The sequence below is a fragment of the Lonchura striata genome, chromosome 5, assembly GCF_050655825.1.
Source record: "Lonchura striata isolate lonStrDom1 chromosome 5, ASM5065582v1, whole genome shotgun sequence".
Taxonomy (NCBI): Eukaryota; Metazoa; Chordata; class Aves; order Passeriformes; family Estrildidae; genus Lonchura; species Lonchura striata.
Genome location: NC_140707.1, coordinates 51466929 through 51487837, shown reverse-complemented (window position 1 = coordinate 51487837; position 20909 = coordinate 51466929). Strand labels below are relative to the sequence as shown.

Here is a 20909-nt window from a genome sequence, read left to right as displayed (position 1 = left end):
TGTTTTCAGTGTTCCAGTGTGAAAAGTATACAGCAAGGATATATTCAGGACTTAGCTTCATGTCTTACATGAAACTCTAGTTCCATTTTGTACGTTCACTCATTGGAAAATAAAGAAAGGAAAGAAGAGCTGCCAACCAGCTGGCTTTAGGAGCTTTGAGATGCACTGTCCGTGTGCACCTTACCCAGGGAGTTTTTCTGTGTGTGTAGACCTCATGGAACAGCACAAACCTCTCACAGTATCTCAATATTCAAAGGCAGAGGAACAGTGCAGGAGACAGAACACACATATGAAAATACATTTTGAAAAAAATTAATTATTGTTAACATCTTTAACAATGTAGGGCTACACACATTTTGTGTGACATCCAGTAATATCTACTTGGAGGTCACTCTGGAGCCTACTATTACACAAGATGGCAATCTTTGGATAGGAATCATTGATTTCTTTGGAACTTTTTGACTACAGGAAAGACAAGTTGAGGAAACCTAGACTTCTGCACAAGAAGGGACAACAAGAATTCTTATATCTGAAAAGTTCAGTGATGTCTCAGTTCTTAAAGAGCAATTTCCTCCCCTGTCATTACAGAAACAGTTTGTCACATTTTAGCTCCAGTGAATATTTCAGGACAGCTAGAACTGAATCCAACAGGAAAAGGATCTCCTACAGTCCAAACAAGCATCATACTCTCATTGCTACACTTCAGGGTCAGTGATGTGTGGTCCCATTTTCCTGGGAAATTGAGAGTAGGCCGCTGAATAGCACCTGTCACAAAAAGGTAAGTGCTGCCGAGGCAGCAGTAGCCAGACAGGTGAACGTTAGTGTTTAAATCACAGCCATTAGGTGGGGAAGGAAGGAACTGGGAAGTAACATTTCTGTTGTGGAGACCATTATGCCTTGCTTGAGTCTGAACAGAGCCCTGTGATAGGCAAATAGATGGTGAACAGACACAGTACAGAGACTTCCAGCGTCAGCCATCCACAGGCCACCTCCTCTGGTGCTGGTACCAAAGAGAGGTTCCTTATTAGAACTTCCTTTTAAAAGAGCCTTATACCGTGGGGGTCCTAAATTTGACAAGTAAAGGATGATACTGCAGAACTGCCCAGGAGATAAACCAAAGTAGTAGCTTTGCCCTCCTTACTGATCTGGGAAGTAATTAAACCATCAATATTGGCTTCTTCAGGTTACAAAGCTTCCCAGAATAGCAGAGTATATAGCAGAATATATGATTAACACTGATAGAATTCAAACACTTTAACTTACACCGTCTGAGGCAAAGCAACACTGCAGATTAGGGGGAGGCGTGGCTGAGGTGAGAGGAGAAGTGAACCCTGAGTGGCTCTAAGAGGTGTGTGATGCAGTCTTGGGAAGCCAATTTCACTAGTGAGACAGAGACAATGAGAAGAAGATGGGAATCATGGGGGTGAAGGGGATGTAGAAAAGAAATTAACTCAAAAAACTCTAAAATCTGTCAGAAACAGAAAAGTAAGTTCCAATATTATTAAGTCAAAGGCAATCTGGATAAGACTGAAGCAGATACACCTCAAAAGGAGAAAGCCAACAGATAAGCGGGAGAAGCAAGAAAAACATTTTGTCATTTATGACTGGCACAGAATAAGAATAGACACAAAACACAGACAGTGTGATACAGATGCTGCCAAGATTAAAAAGGTCTCTGAAATTAGTGCTTACACACACACACTGCAACACACAGAGATCTCCTTGTCAAGGAGGATGTTTTTGCAGAAAAAAAAATGTGCTCACTTTCTGGGCTTCCAAGAGCAATGTATGTGTTTCATTTATTGGTAGGGACATAATACCTCAAAATAAACCTCTTTTTAACAATAACAACAAAAAACAACAACAACAAAATCTGCAAAACCGTTTTGATTTGCTTCAAAACTTCCATTATAAATACAATTGAACAATTTTTAGGATTTATTTTCCTTCAAGATGTATGTTTGATTTTGCTTCAGTTATTTTAAGCAAAAGATCATTTTCACTCAGAACTGACAACAACTCAAAGACATAGTTTTGCTTCAGCACAGCTAGGAAAAACGTACATCAATTTTCTCAGGCTAAAATTTTAGCACTACCTTAAGGAAGTTAGGAAAAAAACCCTAAAATGCTGTAGCAATAATCTCCACTCACTGGGAACATGAACCAAAAAGCAGAAGAAAGTTCTGGGCAGGAGAAACATCCACTTGACTGTCTGCAAGGAAAGGAAGGAAGGAAAGAGGGAAAGTTTCCCTCTGCCAGGCCTGAAAGAAATAACTCCACACTCTGTGAACGCTGCAGGATTTGGGGAGCCTGTGCTGCCATCTTCAGGGATGCTCTCACCTTTCTGTGACCCAAAATCACAAATGAAGGAAAACAAAAAGGGAGAAATTTCCACAAAGAATAAGGAAGAGAAAGATGAGATATTAGCTCTGCTCGTTTACCTCTGGGATTGCTGGTTGCCTGGTCTTGACTAGCTCACAGAGAAACACAGAAATTAAACTTGGAAAAGCCAAATAAATCCTGCCTAGACCACATGCATCCCCAGGCTGCACTAAAGCTAACTAATCACTGCTGTTTCACCCTGTCCGATTTCGCTCTCCTCTAATGCAGAGTGGGATTATTCACTGAGCCTCCATGGCTGATGCTCAGTCGATGCTAACTAACCATCTCTCCTACAAAGCAATTTCAAAGAGACAAGTGAGAGACCCCAACCCTTTCCCACAAGGCTGAATTAAAATGAGCTAATTGTGTACCCACAGGCTTCTCAAAGTCCTGTTTTGCAAGAACAAATCACAGGTATTCCAAAAATGCATGTATCTGATACTCTTCCTCAGACAAAACCGTGAGATTTGAGATGTTGTGGGGGTATGTACTGCATAATAACAATGTTACATTGAAGAGGACAAACCCAATTCTCACTGTTTCTGACTTAGTGGACATGTGCCTATCTTGAATCTTTTAAAGTGCTTTCTGATATGTGCATTTCTCCCTTTCTTTCCCTGCTACAACCCATTCCACACTGCTGTAAATTCTTTGCCTCTTCTCTTACTTCTTACCTTGTTACACATTCCTTACATTTTTCAAATTGCTTTACAGGCTTCCAGCCACAGGGCCCTCATGGATCAAATATTACACAACAAAAACCAATCCACTAATATTGCATTTTGAAGCTGAAGATCATGTTGTTCCCTACTTACTATGCTAGGACAGGACTTTCTTTGCTGGTCAAAACATTGACTGAATGAGTATTGTATTCTCCAGATCTCTCTTGTCCTTTGGCCTTACTATCCCCACACCCTCAGCAAATATGACTGCTTTATCTTCTCAATTCATCTAAATGACAAAAGAAGAAATAACATTTTTATTCAAATTAATCACCCAGTATTTGCTCCCACTTAGGTCAGGATAATTGCTGAAGGTTACAGTATAAAACACTATTATTGTATTTTATTAACATTAACAATCCATTTTTGTATAAAGCTTTTGGCTTTGTACTTTATTTCACCTAGGTTACAGTTATTACTTCACAAAATGGAAGAGTTCCTTTTCTATCTGTTCAGGTCACTGTAAAAAAATACACTAGAAATTATGATTTACAGTGAGTAAGAAGCAACATGCAGTATGTTTCACCCACAAGGCTACCCAAAATTGTATGCACAATTAGGAGATAATTTCACTCATCTGATCTCTGAAGCCTAATACAGCAGCTTTTCTGCTGTGTACAGCCAGAGCTTTTGAAGCAAAAAGGAGAATTGTTTGTCCCATTAAAGCTATAAAGGAAAATGAGGAAAAATGTAAATGCCTGAGCCAAAATTGAATCAGAACACTGAAATCCACCTAATAATCAATACTGTAATGCCAAGATGGGCACCAGGGACACAGGACAACCCTGATCCCAGGCTGAGGTGCCAGTTCTCAGAGCAAAGAATTTTTGGTCAGCAACACCAACTCTTGCCTGGCATTCCACATTTGCTTGCTTGGCTTCTGCTCAGCTTTCCTAGCTCTCAAGAACACTCAGGATCACAATTTGGAATACATGTGAATGAAAGAGGAAGGAAAAAGGAAACAGTTTACTCCTAACTGTAGAGACTCCTACTAAAAAAGTTGACTGAACAGCATAGAAAATTGTCCATTTGCTGACAGATTATTTTAGTCATTCCACAAAATTTAATAGACAGTCTTGTCTCACATTGTCCTGGTCCTTTCTGTAATCCATCACATGCACTCAGCTTGGCCCATCTGTTTTGCTTGTTTCTCAAACATGCACCTGCCTTCCCCATGCTGTCCCTCACTTCACTCCACCAACTGGCTGATGCTGTCTTGCAGACAGTGCCTGCAATGCCTCCCTCTACAAGACCTACATCTACTGAGAACACTGGCAGAGAGCAACTCACTAATGATGGGTGAGATATGCAATGAAGGATTCATGCTTCATCCTTCTGAAATATGTACAAAATATAAGTGCACTTTTTTATTTCCCCCAGCATAAGCCTGCTGCTGGTCTGAGGGAAAGAATAGAGCTGTCAAATCCTTCATCTTTGGAGCTTTCTGATCTCTGCCTCAGTGCCTTCTCTGCCGATACCTTTTCCTGTTCACAGCACACTTCCCAGGGTAGTACCGTGTTTCACCACTCCCCTAATAATGGGAGTACACCGCAGCCTGAGCCCTGGGAAGAGAATTCCCTGTATGGTCCTGGAGTGAAGCTGCAGATCTGCTGCTCTGCACCTCTGGAGCTCTGTGACTGCTCCCACGAGGAGCTGCGGAGGCACAGGGGAGGTGTGTGCCACACTGGGGGCCTGGATGCTGCTGCAAGGGAGGGTATGAAAGGCAGACTGTAGGAAATAGCAGTGGTTATTGCAGACCACCACAGGGGAGCATGAACAGAGCCAGCAGGAGACAGCTTATCCATGCTGTGCTTTGGTCTATGCAGTAATTCCAGCCTCTCACTTTCATAAGTGCTAAATTCAGACAAAAATGTTTTTTTTTTTAACCCACCACAGGCGATTAAGCTGTGATCTAGATTAATTAGCTGCCATATTTCATTTTAAAAATCAGAACTGGCCTGTGCTGACACCAGGGAAACTTATAATATATTTTCACTCATACCTAACTGCCTCTGATTTTTCACACTGCCTAGAACTGAGTGTGCTCCCAGCCTCACCCATCCATGCCAGGCAAGTGCCTGCACCTACTGCAGGCACCCATCCAGGGTGCTGGGGTGAGGGTGGAGGACCAGGGATCTCCTAATGAAAGTGCTGACCCTGGTGTAACCTGTGTGCCCCAAGTAGCATTGCTTCAGTGTTGAAAACAAAAGATCAATGAATTGTATAATGCACTTTTACTGCTGTTAATTTTTCTGAGTGCTGCTGTTTTGTGTCTCCTACTGACTAACAGAACCCTTTGGCCACAAAGCAATATTTACTCTATCCTGGCAGCTGGGCTGCTGGAGGCAAAAGATGCATCCTTGCTCCCCAAATGATAAGGAAATGTCAGAATGCATATCATGAAAAGGACATATCTGACAGAGGCTCAGCATCACTGCATGCAAACATGGCTCAGCCCTAGCTCTTACTCCTGTGAAGTTCTTCCACTTTGCTCCTTTAAATCCTTCCAGAAATCGGGAGGTAGGCAACAATACTGTTTAAGCAAGATCTTACAACTGACTTTTTCAAAACTAATTTTTTCAGCTGGTTGACTCTCTTGTCCAGCACTATATTGCTCCCTGTCCATTAAAACTGTAGCTCCTCAGAACAAATGCTGCTCAACTCACCTCCACAAAATACCTTTTAGTCCTGATGACACTTTAAGTGTTTGCTCAAAAAGCCCAGCCCCAAATCTCCAACTCCTACTGGAATTCTCTCATAGATTTAATACATTCACACTCCTGTTACGTTGTTATATGTACTATCGTTATAGAAGTCATCCTTACAGCACCTTCCTTAAGCCAAGGAGGTACTCTGAGACTCAGTTCAGTGAGAAGCATCTCCTACAACAGAGACAGAGCTTCATGGAAGATCACCTTGCTTGCTTTAGCATAGCTGGAGACACAAGAGGTGTCCAAACGGTGAATGCAAAAGGCACATAGGTGAGGCAGCAAATTAGTTTACACCAAGAAGTGGAAGACAGACAGCATGCTACTCTTCTTATGTTCATTGGCGTATTAAGTATTTACATGAATAAGAATGCAAAGTATTCCTCAAAACCAGGTAGAACACAGAACTTTCCATTCCTTCCCTGTTGCTGTGTACAATTGCTAGAGCAAGTACTGTACAACTGTAAAGAGCTGCCAGAACAGGAACTACATAGCAATTCCATCAGCTCATTAACTTCTCAAGTAGAAGAGGTTTGCCATGTGCTTTCTCTGTTCCCTCCATTCCACTCAGCAGGAAGGACTTCAGGTAAAAGTTGGGGAAGAGTGAAACTGTCCCTTGTACCACACTGCAAAAGCCAAAAGGTAAGCAACCTGTAATCCTGCAACACAGCATGAAGACTTGAAACCATATTAATACCCAGCAGTGGCCAGTAGAACATGCCAGAAATTTTTTTAGAATTGATTAGGGGTCCCCAGTTCTCTCATTTCCAGCTCACTGACTGAGCTTCTTCTCTGGGCCATATCCTGCAGTATCTCTAACCCCATGAAAACCATCAGTTAAGATTTTCCTTCTTCCACACCAAATGAGTGTTCCTCTAATTTTCCCCAGCTGATGTGCAGAGCTCCACTCTCATCCCATCTCACAGCAATGTGTCATTCCTGCCTTTTCCACTGGAGCAGAAGCGCAGCACAGGCCTCCAACCAGCTGCTAATGTGTATCTTTCTTCTCTAGTTGCAGGGGTGCTAAACACACTGCAATAAATCTCCTCATCCCACGGGAGCAGTTCTCTTTCTTCAGGCCCCATGATATTATACACAGCAGCTCTTCCTGATGTCAGAAGCTCCATTTCAATGCTCCTCTTCCATCTGAAAGATCCTGCTGCTTTATGTCTTACCACAGGGCAATTTGCTCCCATCGCCACCCAGCTTTCAGATTCCCCACCACGGGGGTAGGCTGTGCTTTCAGCCAGTGACAGGGTCATGACAAGCAGAAAGTTCCTGTGTGCTTATGTTGGGCAAGCTTTTCATGTGTACCTTTTCCTCACCTCACAAGGATGCTGATCACTACTTTCACCTTGCAGCACAAAGACAAAACAAGAATTGGCAAATGTGAAGGAAAGTCCATTTCCAGTGCAGCAGCTGAATGGTGCATACTGACTTAGAAAGCTGGGAGAGCAAGAAAGCGGTAGTTTTGTAAAGCTTGACCCCAGTTTTTAAGCCAATTCTCATTCAATTTTAGCAACAGAAACAAACAAGTGCATATGCTAGCAGAATCTTTGTTCTTCCTCTCTGATCTCTCTTTCTCCTAAAGCTGTTGTATTCAAATTCCATCTTTTTGCAGGAAATAATGGTTGTGTGTTTTCAGAGGATCTTCAGGAAAATTAAGTGAGAAAAGGTGTGAGGAACAGCTGTTTTCTACCACACCTCACACAAAAGCCTTAGTCACAAGTCAAAATGCAGCCACAGAGACAGGACCTTGCCATTGGCTTTTTGGCCTCCATTTGTCTGTTCCAGTCTGACCTCCAGCTCCATGGCAGAGGTTTTATCCTTGCTTGTCCTTTCCCCAGTGCACCATCTCCAACCAAACGCAGCCCCAACAGTGTTCACTGCAGGCACACTGTTTGCAACACAAAATGCTCAAGATCACGCTGAATGATCAACTCTCCTTCGGATCTTGTGCAGAGCAGTAGAATATTGTCTGACATTGCATCTTGCATTTCCTTGCAGCATCAGAGTTCTCAGGATACTACAGAATCAGATAGTACTAAACTTAGACTTCCTACCCACAGGGAGGTTTGCTTAAGGCATGATTTGTTACATTTGCCTTCTTCTTTATCTTGATGTTATCTATTGCTATGAAGACACAATTGCTACTCAACTTGATGGCATTATATATATAGACACCTTAAAAGAAGCTTAAAACCAGAGCTGAGTCTCTTCTTCCCAGCCATCCTGTTGCAGTCTTCTCCTTTGCACAGGAGATGGGTTTCATCCATATTCCATGGGTTTCATCCTCATAAATTTGGCAAAGGGCATTCTCCTCTGGAGTTCTCTGGAATTATCCACGTGCTAGAATGCTACTTTGGAGTCCTGCTTTACTCACCTCTGGTGTGTTTTTATCTGGATAATATTCTTTGCAACTTCAGCGAGTTCACACTTCACCTGCTCTCACACCTCATTTGGCATTTTGTCCTCTGTGCATTTTAGCAATGCATCAAACTGCTCCCCAATTACCACTATGCTGCCTTCTCCAACATACTCCAAATTATTCCCAAAGGGGTGAAAGAATCATTTCATGCATTAGAAGCATGAAACCTGAACTCTGAAAGAATCAGACAGTGATCTGAAGCACTAATAGCACCTGGCAGAGTTTTATGGAAAGAAAATTGCTTGTTTCTGACACTCCCATACAAAGCTTTAGTTGATTCCTGCCCCCTCACTTCAATATGATTTTTATATGGCTTCCACATATTTCTTCTTCTACTGTGAGGTTGAATGGAATGGCCCAATATTAATCTTGTACCAATTTTACTTGGTGTAGCCAACCTGATTTTCAGAGTTCCTTTTCATTTACAGTAGCAAAAATGACAACAAATTCACATTCAAAGTACCTTTGAAGACAGTTTTAAAAAGAAAGTCCCCAAGCATGCTCAAAGGTTGTAGATGGCTTCTTCATCTTGTGGTTTCTGCTTATCTAGTTTCCCATATAAATTCTCAACACCAGACTCTTTCTTCAACAGCAGTGACAGCATTTCATGGTTGTTAGCTGCTCTGGGAAGATGAAGTAACCTGATATAAATTACCTATTGCTGCAAGTGCAACAGAACCTGCTAGCACAGTAGTCACTTCTAGAAGGCTGCAAGTACTGACTACAAAATTACAGGCAGAAGGTTTTCTATCATGGTAGAAGTCATTTTAATATGGCATTCTTCTCCAAGATTTTCTCTATTCAAGGTTTTTTCCCTGGTTTAGTAGCCCACATTATGAACAGCGGACTACATTCATGTCCTAACTCTCACATTGGTGATGTACAAAAGCTACAATGAGACCACTTGGATGGCATTCTTTCAGAAGAAACCAGAGGCAATGAGGATTGAGAACAGCAGTCAAAGTAATGGGAACTGCCAAATGAATGGACTGTTCCTGGTTAAATCTGCATTTAATTGTTGCTCACTGCTATTCATTTAACCTGTTAAGACAAGACCAGGTAGCTGATAAATAAGATGATAAACCAACCAGCTACTGAGTAAAAAAAAAAAGATAGAGGATATAAAAAAAACCAAAAAACCTCTACATATTCATCATATTGTGATGTGTATAAACTATATTCTAAAATAGATGAGAAACTCCTGTATATCCTTATGAGACATAATAGATGCTTTTGGTGAACCAATTGTAATTTTGAGACAACATACCTGTCATCCTTAGCTCAGGTTGCCAGAGCCCAACAATTAAGGTCTCAATGATCTCAATGGCAGTTATATTCCCAAGGAACCAGGTAGGGGATACTTCTCTTCCACATACATTTAGCCTAAAAGTATCTAAAATTTCTGTGTAGCACTTTATTAGGCAGTGACTGACAAACTAGAAAGAGTTTTGAGACACCATAAAATGACTGGGCAAACTCAAGCAGGAGATAAAAATCCTTAAAGGACACGTGAGGTGACGAACTAAAATACAGTAGGGTCTTTCTGAACATAAGCCAACACTTTGTGACTGCTGTGGGTGACCAAGCACTTGCACAGTTTGCTCAGAGACATGGTGGTGTCCCCTATCTTGGAGATACTAAAGAACAGACTGGACCTGGTCCTGAGCAACCAGCCCTAGATGGTCCTGCTTGAGCACAGGGTTGGGCCAAATGACCTCCAAAGGTCCCTTCCAACCTCTGCAGTTCTGTGATTCTGTGAGAAAGCAAGTTAGCTCCACTTTGGAAAAAGTGTACATAAACACAAATTATGCAGTCATAAAGATTAATGTATTTCTCAAAGTCTGCATGAAACTCATATGCAGAACACTAAGGTTTCTCTTTCCCCATCAAACTTCCTTACCGTGAGATCTTCATAGACTGTGGAATCACCCTTCAGGCATCCAAACTTACACTAGTAAGATGCTGAAGGGAGTGCACAGCAGGGATGACAGAGTCTCCTTGAAGACTCCATCAGGTCCATGAACACGGAAATGCTCTCTTAATGCAGTACTGAGAGCCAAGATGCCCAGGAGAAACCCACGTGTACTTTTCGAGGAGGACAAAGTGATTTGACCATTTTCAAAGGTCTGGCCTGTGAAAACAAAGGTGCGAGGGCCACTCTCCAGGCCGGCCCCGTGCGCAGCCCGGCGCACTGTCAGCGGAGCCCTGCAGATGGCTGCAGAGCTCTTCCAGCTCCTACCGGCGCTACGGCAGTGGGCACCTGGAGGCAAGGACACCGGCCAGTCCTGCACCGAAGGAAGCAAAATTGTTCTCCTTTCAGAAGATGGACACCTCCCTATGCTGCCTTTATTCCCACCCAAATGTAAGAGCCAGCTGCCTGCAGGCTGAATGTCACTGTCTTTAAGCTCACAAAGATCCTCCTCCATTTACAAGTTTTCCCACGATGACAGCTGAAAGACAGAGATGCTGTGGCTCTTGAATGTGACAGTGAACTCCTCACACACAAGAACAATTTATTGCTCAAGATGCTTTTCTTAACAAGTGTCTGTAGTCCTAAGAAGCTCTTATTGAGAAGATCTTTGAAAGGATGTATCCAATCCTTTCTTACCCACGGCAGCCACATCCTCTTTTTCCCTTCCCCAGACTTCCACCTAACTGAGCTGAAGGGCTCACAGCGTTCTTCTTATACCTCACGTCAGGCTCAAACACTGTTCCTAAAACAAGGCACCTTCATCCAACTCTACCTTTAGCAATGAATCCTTTAAAAAAAAAATAAAATTGAGATCTCTGTCACTTTGCATGCCCTCCTTCCTCCAAAGCCATGTCTCCTACTTCCTTCTCCCTTCTCCTGTGTAGGGACAGGGGATTTTGCATCACAGAATTTTGTGTGGCAGTCCTTCCTCTGTCTCAAGGGATTTGTGAGCTTTTCTGTGTCCACCTTGTATCAGTTACATGCTTTGAGCACAGGGTAGCCTGATGTCTGTGTAGGTCTCTCAACAATTATGGACAGCTCCTCACCACAGGCACACAGACACTCAGTGGAATTCAGTGCCCAGGTCAGATCACTCTGCTTCAAAATTCCGGCTGCAGTATGATAGCGGGAACCATTTCTTCGTAGTTTGTATTTACCCGGTCCCTTTCCAATCTAGCCATTTAAATCAAGTAATTGTCTTCTAAGAGAGAGTCAAGAACAGCTGCCCAATCTCTTTTAACCCATCCAATATTAGACTCGTTAGTCATCAGGACAACAATCCTATTTGCAAATCAGCTACCTTTATCAGATAACCAGTGGGACCTAGTACAATATCTATTAGTCCAACAATATCACAACCAAGATATATAATTGCTTCTGTATAAAAACCTTTCTTCTAATCCTTCTTAAACTCAACAAGACTGATTGGCTTTTATTATTTGTGAATTAATTTTTTACTCTTGGTCCAGCAGGGGAATTTAATCTATAACATTTTGCAGAGACCAAAGCAACGTAACAGTATGTTAAGAAAGTAAACCAGCCAAAAGCAGGTATTTTTTCTTATTTCAATGAACAATTAAGAGGGCTGAATCTGTTTTTCCCTAAAGACCCAAGGGAAAATTCTAAGGAAAATTAGCACATTAAAACATATAGAGAGCACATCACTGTACTGTGAGAGCTTTTGTTTTTGTTCCATAATTATGTTATTTATAAAAGGCCACGGAATTAAATTTGTTAGTATTTTAAGAAGTAAGTCCATGTTAGACTAGGAAATCAAGAAGGGAAATTTCAACAGAGACAGTCTAGATTATTAGAGAAGTAATGATCATGGGCAGTGATTAGGGCTTATAGTTGCTCTGTAATGACAGTCCCCTAACTGTAATTGCTAGGAAAAAAGAAACTACTCTGTAGGAAAATAAAAAAACACTTTAAAAAAGAATAAAAAAACAATTGTCAGACACACTGTAGGTGATAAAATTAAAACAAAACCCCAAACTAATTTATAATCAAATTAACTTTTAAGTTATTCCATAAGGGGAAGCACACTATATTTTGTGGCTTACTAAACCAAGATTACATTAAAAAAAAAAAAAAAAAAAAAAAAAAAAAAAAAGAGAGAGAGAAAATTTCCAAAACCACCAAAAATTAAATAAACATATAAAAGAAATTCCAGATCTCTGACTTTTATGGCTATGGCATTCGAGCCCGTCTTTACCTTGACAATGTTATAGCTGGATCTATGTTCTGCATACTGTTTTTCAAATTACTCTATGATACTCCATTTAAAGAAAATCTCTGTTCCTCTTTAAAAAACACCAGTTCATTGATTTATAAACAGAAGATCTAAGTACAGTTACTTAGTTGCACCTAATCCTATATAATCCATAATAATATACATACCCAGAGAAACATCCAATTTTTTTCAGTGCAAATGTCCTGTATAATATTTATACAGCATTTTACATTTACAAAACACCATCTATGTAAGGTCATGAACAGATTTACAAGCTTGAATTAATAAAGACTGATCAAGACAGACAGACCTACCCTTATTTCTCTCTACACATCTATACACTAATACACACAGAAAGACGTAACCACACGCAGAAAGTCTTCCGTATGCATCCAAAAAGACATTGGAGGGATAAGTAAAATAGTTCACTATGCAACATGAAATGAACACTTCATTATATATAAAATTATATAATTTATATACGTGTGTTCTGTTAAATTATAGCATATGCACAATTATGTAAAATTAAGTGTGTGCACACACCCCTGACAGACATTTATCCATGCATTCGCAGATGTCTGTATGCAAGAAAACTCTTTTCTGTCCTATTCTGGCATATTCTAGTCATCCACAGTGTGCTTGGTGGCCCTACACAACTTGTATCAATTATTTCAAAGGAGATGCACCTGGCATCATCGATGTAAAATAATACCTATGCATGCGTGATACACTTAAATATCATTTTCATAAAGTCATATTTGCTAAATACACTTAAATATCATTTTCATAAAGTCATATTTGCTACAACCATTAAGGCAAAGACAACCCGCAGAAGGTGAAGTCATCATCCTTCAGGATGCCCAAGCACAAAAAATGCAAGTTCCTGTGTCGGAATTTCCTTGCCTTTGAAGGTGAATTTCGATTGCAGAAGACAGCTGTGGCCTCCTCCCTGTCGCAGTCCCTGGCTGGGCTGCACATCATTGCTCAAAGTCGCTGTGTAGCACCGGTGTGTGGAGAGCCCTCAGCCAGCCACATACCTTTGCACTACTGATGAGTCTGAGAACAAACACTGCCTACTACAGAGTGTCGGGCAATAGGCACTGATGTTTTTAGAATTTTTCAGTGTCTCACTGTATCATTATCCCCTTAGCCTACAAAAATGACCAAAAAAGAAAAAAAGCCTTCATCAACAGAAATACAAAAACTATGAAGAAACTGAATGTAACTCAAAGATAAAAGTAGAAGCGATATCATATATGTCTGGAAAGGAACTGAAGCAGTACTGACTTAATGTTTTCTAAAGAATTAAATCTCTCTCCCTCTACAGCACTTTCTGAACTGTTAAAACTAGATGGCAATCACATGGTATACATGGTCCTGAAGCAAAGAAAAATAAAACAACAGCAAGTCCTTAAAATTCATGTGTTAATTATAATTGTTTTAAAAGTTACAAGCAAAGCATGTAGAAAATGTACACGTTAAAAATGTGTATCTGTTAATTCTGGTTGTGTGCGGTAAAAATACATTTTACACCAAATCCCTGAAATCAGTAACAGCCTATGTTCTTCACTGCTATATTGCCACATCTGTGAAAAACTCATCTAGATAAGAGTAATTTCTTAAATCATGAAACAAATACATTTGAGAAAGAGAAACTTGTCAGTTTGACTGAATAAAAACAAAAACAACACAGAAGACTTTGGAAAAATAAAATCTGTTGAGGAATAATTCTTTAGTGTCCTTCAGCTCTTTAATTTTTTAATACATAAAATGATGTAAATCTCACTGAGAAATTTAGTTTGTAATTATTCATGTAAGTACATTTAAAAAAGTACTCGCGGAAACTGATGGAAAATTGTATTTCTGTTTTATTTTCACCCAAGTGCTTATACATTCTTGAAATTATCTTCCTATGCAAAGTCATAATTGGAGAATTGAACATTTTTGTAAGCTGTTCTTTTGACCTTTGTCTTGAGTGAAAGGACAGCGAGACAATACACTCACCAGCATTGTTCACAGTGACGGCTCCATCACCGGAGATTAAGGGCCATTATTACAAAAGGGAACTTTAAAATGACATGAGAAAAAGGGGAAAAAAAACCTAGAAAATAACACTTCTTAATATGCCGTACGCACAAACAGCCTTTCAGTCCACCAGACATACAGCAAGAAAAAATCTTCTTGTAAAAAGATCTGCAGTAAAACACAGACAATCAATTCAAAACAAAAGGTGCTGTAAGAAATTTTCTCCTGTTATGCAGGATACTCTAAGCTGGAGGTCCCACTTTCATCACCCACATTATAGACTATGCTAATTTAAGGAAAATATATGACTCTTACAACACATGGTAAACCAAAGACAATTTCCAGGAATGGAAAGGAAAATTTGGACAGAAAGGAAGGGTCCTCATCAAATGCTACTATCCTACAAGAAGAAACTAGAACAGGTTTCCTTTTCCTTCCAAACCTTCAACAGCATGCAATATTTGGACATGCCCTTACTGTCATTTCAAAAATTGTATAAAAACAGCCACCCCTCTCAACATTTAACTGATTTCCTAGCACACATACGAAAATGCAAGAATAAATAGATCTCCGTCCAAAACAAGAGCAATCCTATCACAATTTTTATCGCAATTTAAGTCTTGAAAACAAAATAGAAAAAAGAGACTATTAATATGAAAAAATGAAGTAGCCCCTTTTTTCTTCCTATGCACACATAAGTTTGTGACTTTATGAAGTGATTCTGTGTTGTTCACTAAATCCATATGGATCAGGAATATCTTTTGTAGGACAAAAAAGTCATCCTAAGGGTCACTATACTAAGATTTTCCAGGATTCAATAAAACGAATAGGATTTGTTAGATATTTATTCCTCCCCCATTCAGAAAGGGACTACAAGAAAATTCCAGCTCAGCAGGGACAGAGAGCCATCGCAGGTTGTGTGATAACAGCTTGCCACCTGCTTTTCGCAAGTTGTCTCTGCGAAGTGCAAGGGGCACTGAGTAGTAACGTTGCCTGTGGTGATAGGAATGCACTGAACAGCTCAGTATGCAAAAGCACTTACTGGTACACAGTGCTCTTCACAAAGGGCATTGCAGAATGCTTTCCAGGCTGTGTCAGAAGTGCTAGGAAAGGAAATATTAGTGCGTGTGTCACAGGAGGAACATAAGCACTTGCTATCACAATAAAAGAAGGTATAAGCAAATACAGGTAAAATGCTGCTCATAGCCAAAAAAAGGGGGGCAGGTGGGGGAGGGAGCGAGGTGAGGGTCAGGGAGAGGGAGAAGACAGGAAACTTAGCAGCAGTCACAGTAGAAGGAGCATTTCTGTGTAGGAATAGCAAGGGTTAACATTGACATATAAGCTCCAGTCCAGTCAAGATAGGGTCAAATGATGTGCAGTGAAAGTTTCAAGTCCTCAATCCCCCAGAGCTTGTTTGCTAATTACATTTGCAATTACAAACATGACAAATATATTATTATACAGTGTGTTCCACCTTGAGCAGACATGTTTCTCCTCACGGACAGTCATTGCCAGCAGCCAGACTCTCAAGCACTGGAAGAATCAAAGTGCACTGTGCTCCAGCTGCAAGCATCATTTTTTTGTGGGCATCTCTACTGCTCTGAAGAGACAGGGCAAAGCTTTAGAGAGAGGCAGCAAAACAAGGATGGAAACAAATGCAAAAAGTAAGTTATTACAATTTAATTCCTAAGAAGTAAAACTTGCCAACTCAATAGCTATTGCTAACAAGTAATACTAAATTGTGTTCTGCTCCCAATGACATGCACAAAGCACTTTACACATGCAAGCTAAGTAGAAATGACTACATTCAAAACTCAATTTCACCTAATACTGCAAAGAAAGAAAGAAACCAAGTGTTTCCTTTGTTTTTTGGCAAGGTCACTGTAACTATGTACTGCTAATATCTTCTTTATTAAGTTCCTTCACTAAACAAACAACCATTCTGATTCATAATTCATCACAGAAACTCTGATTTTTCGCCTTTCCCCCCAGCTCCTACAGCGGCATTACCCAGGACGCTCACTGCTGGGCTCTGGGCAGATGTTATATTTACTTACTCACACTGCGCAGACTAAAAATTCTGTTGTGCTCCCGGGCTGTAATGTTACCGCCAGTAGCTCCACAGAATAAAGAACAGGTCTGACTGAGGAGAATCTCCTAATCTGCAGTCTACACTGGAATTGCTGATGTGCAGCTCTATGACCCCCAACTCTTAAACCCAGGAGCAGAAGTTAGAATAAGGAGATGGGGAAGGATTTTGGCTTTGTTATCTTGGATTTCTCGCCATATTTTTCTACTTCTACTATTTCTTTCCTTAATTAAATTTCTCTTAGACATTTTACACTCTTTGGAGAAATTCTACCTTGCTCCTGACAGAACCCATAAATTTCATCTACACTCAGGTTTAAACCTTTTTACCTTCTCCCTGTTTCTGTTCCCTAAGAGAATTTGTATCCTTGGCATAGAAAATTTTGTAAAGAGACCCACTGACACAATGCACAAAACTTCTTGAACTGAAATAATTTGAAGAACACAGGTATTTTCTATCAACATTAAATTCAGAGCAATAAATTCAGTGACAGTGCAGAAACAGGGCTGGGAAATAACAGCGGAAAAGGTACAGAGAGTAGAGCAACATTCTCTTGGAGAGGAAGAAAATGGGATATGAAACCTCTATCACAGCAACTTTTTCTGATGCAATCTCTCCAAAGTCTTTCCCCTCTCAGGCTAAATGCAATATTTATTGATTACTTCAAATCAATACAATGAAAAAATCCTATTTTTTAAATATATTGATCTTTCCATATTTCTCAATAATTGATAATGATTAGATCATGTTTACTTTTACAAGTGGAATTAGAAGAGGAGGGAAAAGTTAATACAAATACTCTAAAGGTACTGATTTCCTCATCAGCCCTCCGCTCACTAAGCTTAGTGTACTTAGACCACATTTTGTGATGGGAACCTTGTTAGAAACCCAGTAACTACCCCAATTCCTTATAGAAGTTTTTCAATTTATTCTGTCAACTAAACAAACAACTCCATCCTATTCTCACCAATTAACAACTCCTCCCAATCCCAGCCTCTGAGATATATTCAGAGAAGACAGCTGCATTCAGATTCTCTGACTCACATTTCCTCCCATTCACAGAATATGGAGATTTCCAGTAACCTCTGAAATCAAGTCATATTACTTCAATCTATGCATTAGGGTCAGTGACAGCAACTTTGTTAATTTTCTGCCACAGGGTCTGGAATCTGCTCCTTCATTGCCTTAAAATTCCAACATTATACCATTTCATCTCTCTATCAAATATGTAATTTATTCCTTTCAACTTTTTCCTTCTCTTCATAAAATAAGTTTTATTTTTATTACATCAGCAACTCATGTGTCTTTCTTGTACCTCAGAGGAATCAGTGTAAGAGACATAGCATTTGGCAGGATGCTCTCATTTGCTAGTGATTTTTATTTTACCTTCATAATGTCTCCTTGGTCACTTTCTGTCTGTCTTGTAAAATATTAAAAAGAAAAAGAAATGGCAATTTTGTAGTTCTGTCAACATTTCTAGTGACAACTATAATGAGGCAGAAAACAAAATTTTCTGAGATTTCAAAGTTAATACGGGAAAGTAAAAATGCCGTATTCTACTCCACTGAAACAGCCTTAGGTTTGCACATGAGGGAGATACAACACCAGTACTCCACATGACCATAAATATGCATGTGTGTATACACACAAATATTTACAGATGCACACATGTGCTTGTGTGTAAGTGTAATGACATATTTTATATGGCAGAGTGTACATTTGTGGTGTCTGCACACGCATTCCCTTCCTGCCGCACCACAGACAGGCGCTGTCAGTACAATTTAACTAATGTATTCTCACCATATGCCCTCACCTGAGAGACAAACTGCAGGTACAAACCACTGCCTTTGTCAATTTCCCAATTCGAAAATGCTTTAAACAAATTCCAATTAATACAAAAGCTTCTTTCTTGGAGCTGCATCATCTACCCCAGGAACACTTCTCCCAGAGGTCAGTACCAAAATGTAGTAAGCGATTGCTTAAGAGTGGATTTCTGTGTAAGAAAATAAAACATACATGGCCTTAGACTACATGCACAGAGGATCAAAATTAAGAAGAAGCATTTTCTCACTCTCCCTGAAAGATTCTGCACCAAAAAAACCGCACACCTGCTAACCAGAACTTCCACAGGTTCCTGGTGCAATCGCTTAGATCAGCACACACAGGCAATGGAAAGGGATTTTTCACTGCTTGAGTAAAATAAATACAAAACCTGAAGAACAAAATAGAGGCAAGGAATTCCTTTGCTTTGTTTTGTTCAGACTTCTTTTAGGTCTGACTGTTACAAAAATTAAGATCTCATCAAAGTTCCAAGGTGAAAGGAGTCTCCTCTCCTTTGCCTTGCTTCTTTGCTCTCTGTTTCAATAATTATGAGGTGAAATACAGTTTCCAGGGAAATATATGGATCATATATTGAGTGACCACATCCACTTCTCTCCCAACATTTTAGTTTTCCTCATATTTTTTCCTATAGCTTAACAAGCAAGTAAACAAGAAGAAGCAGTTTGCAATATTTTTAAATTAGTTCCTAATTTAAGGTTTAATGTGACAGAATTAAAAGTGGTATCTAATAAAAATGGAGGGGGGGGGGAAAGAAAATAATTTGGAATCATTTCAATAGCTAGCAGTCAAAAGAATAAATCAGTACAGTAAGAATAATATGTTCTCACAGCTAATTAGGGATACAGGAACAAATACAACACCTGTATTTACACTGTATGCTCACAGGGTAACTGTGTTACAGTGGGAGAAAAAGATGGTAAAACAGATATAGAAGGGCCAACTCATTCTCAGTTACAGGAATATAATGTGAAATCTAACCTTAATAAAACCAGAATGTAAATCAAATCAAATTAGTACTGAACACACTGCACATATACCTTTATATATTGTATTTTTAAAGCTGCTCATATCTTACTTCTCTCAGTAACTTTTTTCAGACTTTCCTGCACCATTGTATTCATTTACATTAGAAGCATTGAAAAAATTGAGGTTGAAATATTTTAAATTATATTTCTCTAATTTACCAAACCTCAACAATGTTAAAGAGAAGGTCAGTTGGCACACAGAACCAAGCACCTCTTTAAACAAAGAGCCTCTCCAACAGTTTCTCATCTCAAAAAGCAGCACTCTCTGTCTGCTATAAAGCCATAGGGGTCCAGTGGCACTTCCCCCAGGGCCACCTTCATCTGTCTACTCAGCAACCAAGGAGTTGTGCATATGGGTAAGGTGCACTTGACATTTTTGAGAGCTGAATGAAAGCCCATAAAAAAGTAAAAACGGAGAACGGCAATACAACAGGCAGATTACTTCTTATTATTTTCATGTTGTTTGAGTTCCTTTGTCTCAATTCCAAAAGTACAAAAAATAAAAGGAAAAAGTTAAGAGACAATATAGTAAGTGATGAAGATCTGTCTTTTCCTTGTGGCATTTTGTTCTTTTCTTTTTTTTTTTAATCAAGATAAATACATCTTCTATTTCTGCCTCGATATTAAGACTCCCAGCAGCATATAGAATACATTTCCCTTAAAAAAAACTGTTTGTTTATTTTTAATTCAAAGTGGAGCAGCCACAAGTGTAGCACCAATGGGGAAAAGAAAATCACATGGGTTAGATTATTAATTTCTATTAACAGTATAAAGTCTCATTTTAATGAAACTGCTGGAAGCTGGGGATTAGAGGAAAGAGAAATGTGTGTAAAGACAGATGGAATATCAGAAAACAAGGTACAGAAAGACAAATAAAAGCTGAAATGAGGGAAGAGGAATATTTGTGGATGATTTGTTTGATTTTAATTATTTAAATTATCTTAATTGTACTAAATACAACATATTCTTAAGACAGAACCAATGAAATAGGCAAAATTACTTAATTCCCACCTCTGATGACACAAAACCTGCATAGGTGACACACGGATTAACATGCAAACACACAAAAGCGGACTCTGCTCAGGGTGAGATTTATCAGAGAAATGTATTTCAAATTAATTGTTCCAGTCAGCTGGATGTAAATGCTGAAAAGGTTTTGCCTTGTTTCCTAACTTCCCCAACAGGATAAACCAAACTTAACACGCTAAAGTGATTTTAACACAGCATTACCAGGCACAGCCCACTTCGGAATACAAAGAGCAGTAGCAGGTGCTAAGGTATCAGCCACCAGTCCCAGCTTGGGATGTCTGTTTGTCAGCCCTTCGGGGCACTTCACTCTTTCCCCGGGCAGGCTATCCAAAACAGGAGTCTGTGGGAACTGAATTTCCATAGTAGGTTTCAGATGAAAAAACAGACTTTTAAAATAAAATATGGTGCTTCGATGGATCTGCTTCGTATAATTTTATATGCACATCTCTTTATA

At 39.6% G+C, this 20909-nt stretch overlaps 1 protein-coding gene across 4 annotated transcripts in view; it reads right to left on the bottom strand.

Annotated features, from left to right (window-relative positions):
- ESRRB (estrogen related receptor beta) overlaps positions 1-20909 on the bottom strand; it is a 128599-nt gene that overhangs the window by 61842 nt on the left and 45848 nt on the right. The gene's annotated exons all lie outside the window — the stretch shown is intronic.